The sequence below is a fragment of the Arachis stenosperma genome, chromosome 4 (genome assembly GCF_014773155.1).
Source record: "Arachis stenosperma cultivar V10309 chromosome 4, arast.V10309.gnm1.PFL2, whole genome shotgun sequence".
NCBI classification, from domain to species: Eukaryota; Viridiplantae; Streptophyta; class Magnoliopsida; order Fabales; family Fabaceae; genus Arachis; species Arachis stenosperma.
The window spans coordinates 60,118,222-60,126,215 of record NC_080380.1 but is presented as its reverse complement, the minus strand read 5'-3'; the positions used below and the strand labels follow the sequence as shown (position 1 = coordinate 60,126,215).

Here is a 7,994-nt window from a genome sequence, read left to right as displayed (position 1 = left end):
CTATGAACAAGGTGATTGACAACCATTCTTGTTCTACAAGCATTCGAGGCTTAGTGAATATCTCTTGGATTCTTCGGAGTCTTCGTGGTATAGGCAGGACCTGATGGCAGCATTCAAGAGAATCCGGAAGGTCTAACCTTGTCTGTGGTGTTCTGAGTAGGATTCAATGACTGAATGACTGTGACGTGCTTCAAACCCTGAGGGCGGGGGCGTTAGTGATAACGCAAAAGAATCACTGGATTCTATTCCGCGCCTGATTGAGAACCGACAGATGAATTCCGCTATGCCGTGACAGGACATATGCAATCGCTTTCACTGAGAGGATGGGAGGTAGCTGCTGACAACAGTGAGACCCTATACGAGCTTGCCATGGAAAGGAGTAAGAAAGGATTGGATGAAGGCTGTAGGAAAGCAGAGAGACGGAAGGGAAGGCATCTTCATACACTTGTCTGAAGCTCATACACCAATGATATACATAAGTATCACTATCTTTATCTTCTATGTTATTTTCGTTCATCACCATATATATCTGAGTTTGCCTGACTAAGATTTACAAGATGACCATAGCTTGCTTCATTACTAACAATCTCCGTGGGATCGACCCTTACTCACGTAAGGTTTTATTACTTGGACGACCCAGTGCACTTGCTGGTTAGTTGTGCGAAGTTGTGTAATGCCATGGTATTAAGCGCACCAAGTTTTTGGAGCCATTACCAGGGATTATGAGAGTTGTGAAAAAGTATAGTTCACAATTTCGCCGACCAAGTTTTTGGCGCCGTTGCCGGGGATTGTTCATGTTTTGAGCAGCTTTTGGTAACATCAGAGCCAAGATCCGGCAACAACATCAATTTTTGGTGTTATTGCCCGGGATTGTTTAGGCTGGACAACTGACGGTTCATCTTGTTGCTTAGATTAGGTATTTTTTTTCGAAATTCTTGAAGGTGAATTCTAGAGTTTCATGATGATTTGTTGAAATCTGGCTGGCTGAGAAGCCATGTCTAATCTGATTGGACCGAGGTTTCAACTTATCACCACAAGAGCTTGTTGATTTCGTATCAATCTTGCTGTTGGAGCAGTGATTTGCTAAGGCTTGGCTGACCTTGGTCATGTCTAGTGTTTTGGACCGAAGCTTTCTTTGAAAGCTTGGCTGGCTGTGAAGCCATGTCTAATTCCTGGACCGGAGCCTTAGACTAGCATTGCACTGATTCCTGGAATTCTCATTAAGAATTTTGATACTTTTTTTTCACTTAATTTTCGAAAAATACAAAAAAATTTGCAAAACCATAAAATCCCAAAAATATTTCTTGTTTGAGTCTAGAGTCTCATCTTAAGTTTAGTGTCAAATGCATGTTTTTGTTATATTTTTCGAATCCATGCATATATTTCTTTGTTTTGATCTTTGAATTCTATTGACTTGAAGTATTTTGTGTGTCTCATATGCATTTTCATGTTGTTAGTGTCAGTAGTACACAAACTGCTAAGTTTGGTGTCTTGCATGCATTGTTAATTGATTCCTTTTGCATTTTGATTATCAAAAAATCCAAAAATATTTTTAATTTGTGTCCTTTCAAGTCAATGATACAAAGAATTGAAGATTCAAAACATGCTGCAGAGGAATTATACAGAAAAAGCTGAGCATTCAAAAATGCCCAGTGAAGAAGGCAGACTGGCGTTTAAACGCCAGCCAGGGTACCTGGTTGGGCGTTTAACGCCCAAAAAGGGTGCATTTTGGGCGTTAAACGCCAGAATGTATACCATTCTGGGCGTTTAACGCCAGGATGGTGCTAGGGGAAGATTTTGTTTTCAAATCAATTTTTTTCAAATTTTTCAAAATCAAATCTTTTTCAAATCAAATCTTTTCAATCAAATGTTTTCAAAATCAATTTCTTTCCTTTTTAAAAGATACTTACTAACAATTAATGATTTGATTGAACATCACAAGATTGTTACCTTTTCTGTTGAGAAAGGTTTGAATGTTTCAAATCATATCTTTTCTTGTTAAGCAAGTCATTCATTTTTAAAATCATATCTTTTCAAATAGTTTCAAATCATATCTTCTCAATCACATTTTTTTTTAATCTTTTTAACCACATCTTTTTCAAAACAGTTTTCAATCAAATCTTTTAATTTCTAATTTCAAAATCTTTTTCAAAAATCACTTGGTTTCTTTTCCACTTTTATTTTCGAAAATTAATTAATGTTTTTCAAAATAACTTCAAAATTTTTCACTTGATTTTCGAAAATAAACTTCCCTCCTTCCCACATCCTTCTATTTATGGAGTGCCACTCCTTCTCAATGCACAATTCGAACCTTATCTAACTAAAGTTCGAATTTATCTTCTCCTTCTTCTTTCTATTTCTCTTTTCCTCTGACACTTAAAGGAATCTCTATACTGTGACATAGAGGATACCACATTTTCTTGTTCCCTTCTCTTTCATATGAGCAGGAGCAAGGACAAAGGCATTCTTGTTGAAGCTGATCCTGAACCCGAAAGGACTCTGAAGAGAAAGCTAAGAGAAGCCAAAGCACAACTCTCTTTAGAGGACCTGACCGAATTCTTCAAGGAAGAAAACATGGCAGCAGAAAACAACAACAATGCAAACAATGCAAGGAAGGTGCTGGGTGACTTTACTGCACCTACTCCTGATTTTTATGGGAGAAGCATCTCTATCCCTGCCATTGGAGCAAACAACTTTGAGCTTAAGCCTCAATTAGTTTCTCTAATGCAACAGAATTGCAAGTTCCATGGACTTCCAATGGAAGATCCTCATCAGTTTTTAGCTGAATTCTTGCAAATCTGTGACACAGTCAAGACTAATGGGGTTAACCCTGAGGTCTATAGACTGATGCTATTCCCTTTTGCTGTAAGAGACAGGGCTAGAATATGGTTGGATTCTCAACCTAAAGAAAGCCTGGACTCTTGGGAAAAGCTAGTCAATGCCTTCTTGGCAAAATTCTTTCCACCACAAAGATGGAGTAAGCTTAGAGTGGAAGTCCAAACCTTTAGACAAAAGGATGGAGAATCCCTCTATGAAGCTTGGGAAAGATACAAACAATTAATCAGAAAATGTCCTTCTGACATGCTTTCTGAATGGAGCATCATAGGTATTTTCTATGATGGTCTCTCTGAACTATCTAAGATGTCCTTGGATAGCTCTGCAGGAGGATCTCTTCATCTGAAGAAGACGCCTACTGAAGCTCAAGAACTGATTGAAATGGTTGCAAATAACCAATTCATGTACACTTCTGAAAGAAATCCTGTGAACAATGGGACTAGTCAGAAGAAAGGAGTTCTTGAGATTGATGCTCTGAATGCCATACTGGCTCAGAATAAGATATTGACTCAACAAGTCAATTTGATTTCTCAAAGTCTGTCTGGAATGCAAAATGCACCAAACAGTACTAAGGATGCTTCATCTAAGGAAGAAGCTTATGATCCTGAGAACCCTTCCATGGAAGAGGTGAATTACCTAGGAGAACCCTATGGAAACACCTATAATTCTTCATGGAGAAATCACCCAAATCTCTCATGGAAGAATCAAGAGAGACCTCAACAAGGTTTCAATAACAATAATGGTGGAAGGAACAGGTTTAGCAATGGCAAGCCTTTTCCATCATCTTCTCAGCAACAGACAGAGAGTTCTAAGCAGAATACTTCTGACTTAGCAACAATGGTCTCTGATCTAATAAAGACCACTCAAAGTTTCATGAATGAAACAAGGTCCTCCATCAGAAATTTGGAAGGACAAGTGGGTCAGCTGAGCAAGAAAGTTACTGAACTCCCTCCTAGCACTCTCCCAAGTAATACAGAAGAAATCCAAAAGGAGAGTGCAAAGCCATAGACATGGCCGAATTCTGGGAGGAAGGAGAGGCAGTGAACGCCACTGAGGAAGACCTCAATGGGCGTGCACTGGCCTCCAGTGAGTTCCCCAATGAGGAACCATGGGAATCTGAGGCTCAAAACGAGACCATAGAGATTCCATTGGACTTACTTCTGCCATTCATGAGCTCTGATGAGTATTCTTCCTCTGAAGAGGATGAGTATGTTACTGAAGAGCAAGTTGCTAAATACCTTGGAGCAATCATGAAACTAAATGACAAGTTATTTGGAAATGAGACTTGGGAGGATGAACCTCCCTTGCTCACCAAAGAACTGGATGACTTGTCTAGGCAGAAACTACCTCAAAAGAGGCAGGATCCTGGGAAGTTTTCTATACCTTGTACCATAGGCACCATGACCTTCAAGAAGGCCTTGTGTGACTTAGGGTCAAGTGTAAACCTCATGCCCCTCTCTGTAATGGAGAAATTAGGGATCCTTGAGGTGCAAGCTGCAAGAATCTCATTAGAGATGGCAGACAATTCAAGAAAACAAGCTCATGGACTTATAGAGAATGTTTTGGTGAAGATTGAAGACCATTACATTCCTACTGATTTAGTCCTAGAGACTGGGAAGTGCATGGATGAATCCATCATCCTTGGCAGACCATTCCTAGCCACAGCAAAGGCTGTGATTGATGTTGATAGAGGAGAGTTGATCATTCAAGTGAATGAAGAATCCATGGTGTTTAAGACCCAAGGATATCCCTCTATCATCATGGAGAGGAAGCATGAAGAGCTTCTCTCAAAACAGAGCCAAACAGAGCCCCCACAGTCAAACTCTAAGTTTGGTGTTGGGAGGCCACAACCAAACTCTAAGTTTGGTGTTGAAACCCCACATTCAAACTCTAAGTTTGGTGTTGGGAGGTTTCAACACGGTTCTGAGTGTTTCTGAGGCTCCATGGGAGTCCTCTGTCAAGCTAATGACACTAAAGAAGCGCTTGTTGGGAGGCAACCCAATGTTTATAATTAATTATTTTCTTTTGTTATTTTATCTTTTTTTGTAGGTTGATGATCATAAGAAGTCACAAAACAATGAAAAAAGCAAAAACAAAATGAAAAACAGGAAGAAAAACAGCACACCCTGGAGGAAGATGCTGCTGGCGTTCAAACGCCAGTCAGCCTAGCAGTTGGGCGTTTAACGCCCAGTCTGGCACCTTTCTGGGCGTTTAACGCCAGAAAAGGGCACCAGACTGGCGTTAAACGCCAGTAAAGGGCAACAACCTGGCGTTAAACGCCAGGAATGGGCACCAGCCCGGCGTTTAACGCCAGAAATGGCTCAAAACGTGATTTTGAGCAACTTTTGGTGCAGGGATGACTTTTCCTTGACACTACAGGATCTGTGGACCCCACAGGACCCTACCATCACTCTCTCTCTTCTTCCCCCATTCACCAATCACCTCAACACCTCTTCCCCAAAAACCCTTCACCTATCAAATCCCATCTTTCTCTTCACCACTCACATCCATCCTTCATAAAACCCCACCAACCTCACCCTTCAAATTCAAACCACTTTCCCTCCCAAACCCACCCTCAAATGGCCGAACCTTTACCCCCCTCTCTATAAATACCCTTCTTCAACCCTTCATTTCACACAACCTAAAGACCACTTCTTCCCCCTTTGGCCGAACACTACCCTCCCCCTCTTCCTCATTTCTTCTTCTTCTACTCCTTTCTTTCTTCTTTTGCTCGAGGACGAGCAAACATTTTAAGTTTGGTGTGGTAAAAGCGTTGCTTTTTTTCGTTTTCCATAACCATTATGGCACCAAAGGCCGGAGAAACCTCTAAAAAGAGGAAAGGGAAAGCAAAAGCTTCCACCTCCGAGTCATGGGAGATGGATAGATTCCTCTCAAGGGTGCATCAAGACCACTTCTATGAAGTTGTGGCCTTGAAGAAGGTGATCCCCGAAGTCCCCTTTTTACTCAAAAAGGGGTGAATATCCGGAGATCCGCCATGAGATCCAAAGAAGAGGTTGGGAAGTTCTCACCAACCCCATTCAACAAGTTGGAATCTTGATGGTTCAAGAGTTCTATGCCAATGCATGGATCACAAAGAACCATGACCAAAGTGTGAACCCGAATCCAAAGAATTATCTTACTATGGTTCGGGGGAAATACTTGGATTTTAGTCCGGAGAGTGTGAGGGTGGCGTTCAACTTGCCTATGATGCAAGGAGATGAGCATCCTTACACTAGAAGGGTCAACTTTGATCAAAGGTTGGACCAAGTCCTCACAGTCATATGTGAAGAGGGCGCACAATGGAAGCAAGATTCAAGAGGAAAGCCGGTCCAATTGAGAAGGCATGACCTCAAGCCCGTGGCTAGAGGATGGTTAGAGTTCATACAACGCTCAATCATTCCCACTAGCAACCGGTCCGAAGTTACCATAGACCGGGCCATCATGATCCATAGCATCATGATTGGAGAAGAAATAGAAGTTAATGAGTTGGAGTTGACATAGAAGGAGATATCCCCATTGATGAGGACAAGCCCATCACCAAGAAAGGATGGAATACACAAGAGACCCCTCTCATCAAGAAATCCCTGAGATTCCTCAAGGGATGAACTTTCCTCCACAAAACTATTGGGAGCAACTAAACACCTCCCTAGAGAATTAAGTTCCAACATGGGACAACTAAGGGTGGAGCATCAAGAACACTCCATTCTCCTCCATGAAATTAGAGAAGATCAAAGAATCATGAGGGAGGAGCAACAAAGACAAGGAAGAGACATTGAGGAGCTCAAGCACTCCATAGGACCTTCAAAAGCAAGGAAGAGCCGCCATCACTAAGGTGGACCCATTCCTTGATTTCCTTGTTCTTTATTCCCTTGTTTTTCGAAATTTTTAGTGCTTTATGTTATCCATGCTTGTGTCTTATGATCATTAGTGTCTTAGTGTCTATGCCTTAAAGTTATGAATGTCCTATGAATCCATCACCTTTCTTGAATAAAAATGTGCTTAATTGAAAAAGGAAGAATTGCATGAATTTTGAATTTTATAATAGTTTAATTATTTTGATGTGGTGGCAATATTTTTGTTCTCTGAATGTATGTGTAAACAGTGCATATGTATCTTGAATTTGTGGTTCATGAATGTTGGCTCTTGAAAGAATGATGAAAAAGGAGACATGTTACTGAGGATCTGAAAAAATCAATAAAATGATTCTTGAAGCAAGAAAAGCTATTCAAAAAAAAAAAAAAAAAAAAAAGAAAAAAAAAAATCGAAAAAAAAAAAAAAAAAAGAAAGAAAAAGAAAAAAAAAAAATTGTGATCCAAGGCAAATAAGAGTGTGCTTAAGAACCCTGGACACCTCTAATTGGGGACTTTAGCAAAGCTGAGTCACAATCTGAAAAGGTTCACCCAATCATGTGTCTGTGGCATGTATGTATCCGGTGGTAATACTGGAAGACAGAGTGCTTTGGGCCACAGCCAAGACTCAATAAATAGCTATGTTCAAGAATCATCATACTTTACTAGGAGAATCATTAACACTATCTGGACTCTGAGTTCCTAAAGAAGCCAACCATTCTGAATTTCAAGGGATAGATTGAGATGCCAAAACTGTTCAGAGACAGAAGGTTAAAAGCCCCGCTCATCTAGTTAATACTGATCTTCACAGATGTTTTTGGAATTCATTGCATATTCTCTTCTTTTGATCTTATTTGATTTTCAGTTGCTTGAGGACAAGCAACAATTTAAGTTTGGTGTTGTGATGAGCGGATAATTTGTATACTTTTTGGCATTGTTTTTAGTATGTTTTTGATATCTTTTAGTTAGATTTTAGTACATTTTATTAGTTTTTATTTAAAATTCACTTTTCTGGACTTTACTATGAGTTTGTGTGTTTTTCTGTGATTTCAGGTATTTTCTGGCTGAAATTGAGGGACCTGAGCAAAAATCTGATTCAGAGACCAAAAAGGACTGCAGATGCTGTTGGATTCTGACCTCCCTGCACTCGAAGTGGATTTCTGGAGCTACAGAAGCCCAATTGGCGCGCTCTCAACGGCGTTGGAAAGTAGATCCAGGGCTTTCCAGCAATATATAAGTCCATACTTTCCAAGATTTGATGGCCCAAACCCGCAAAGCAATCCGGCCTCAGGAATTCCAGCGTTAAACGCC

At 40.4% G+C, this 7,994-nt stretch overlaps 1 non-coding gene across 1 annotated transcript; it reads right to left on the bottom strand.

Annotated features, from left to right (window-relative positions):
• Window positions 1–2,979: 2,979 nt before the first annotated feature.
• On the bottom strand, window positions 2,980–3,087 carry LOC130978597 (small nucleolar RNA R71). The gene has a single exon (XR_009086219.1). It is a non-coding gene; the product is annotated as a small nucleolar RNA R71 (small nucleolar RNA).
• Window positions 3,088–7,994: the final 4,907 nt, after the last annotated feature.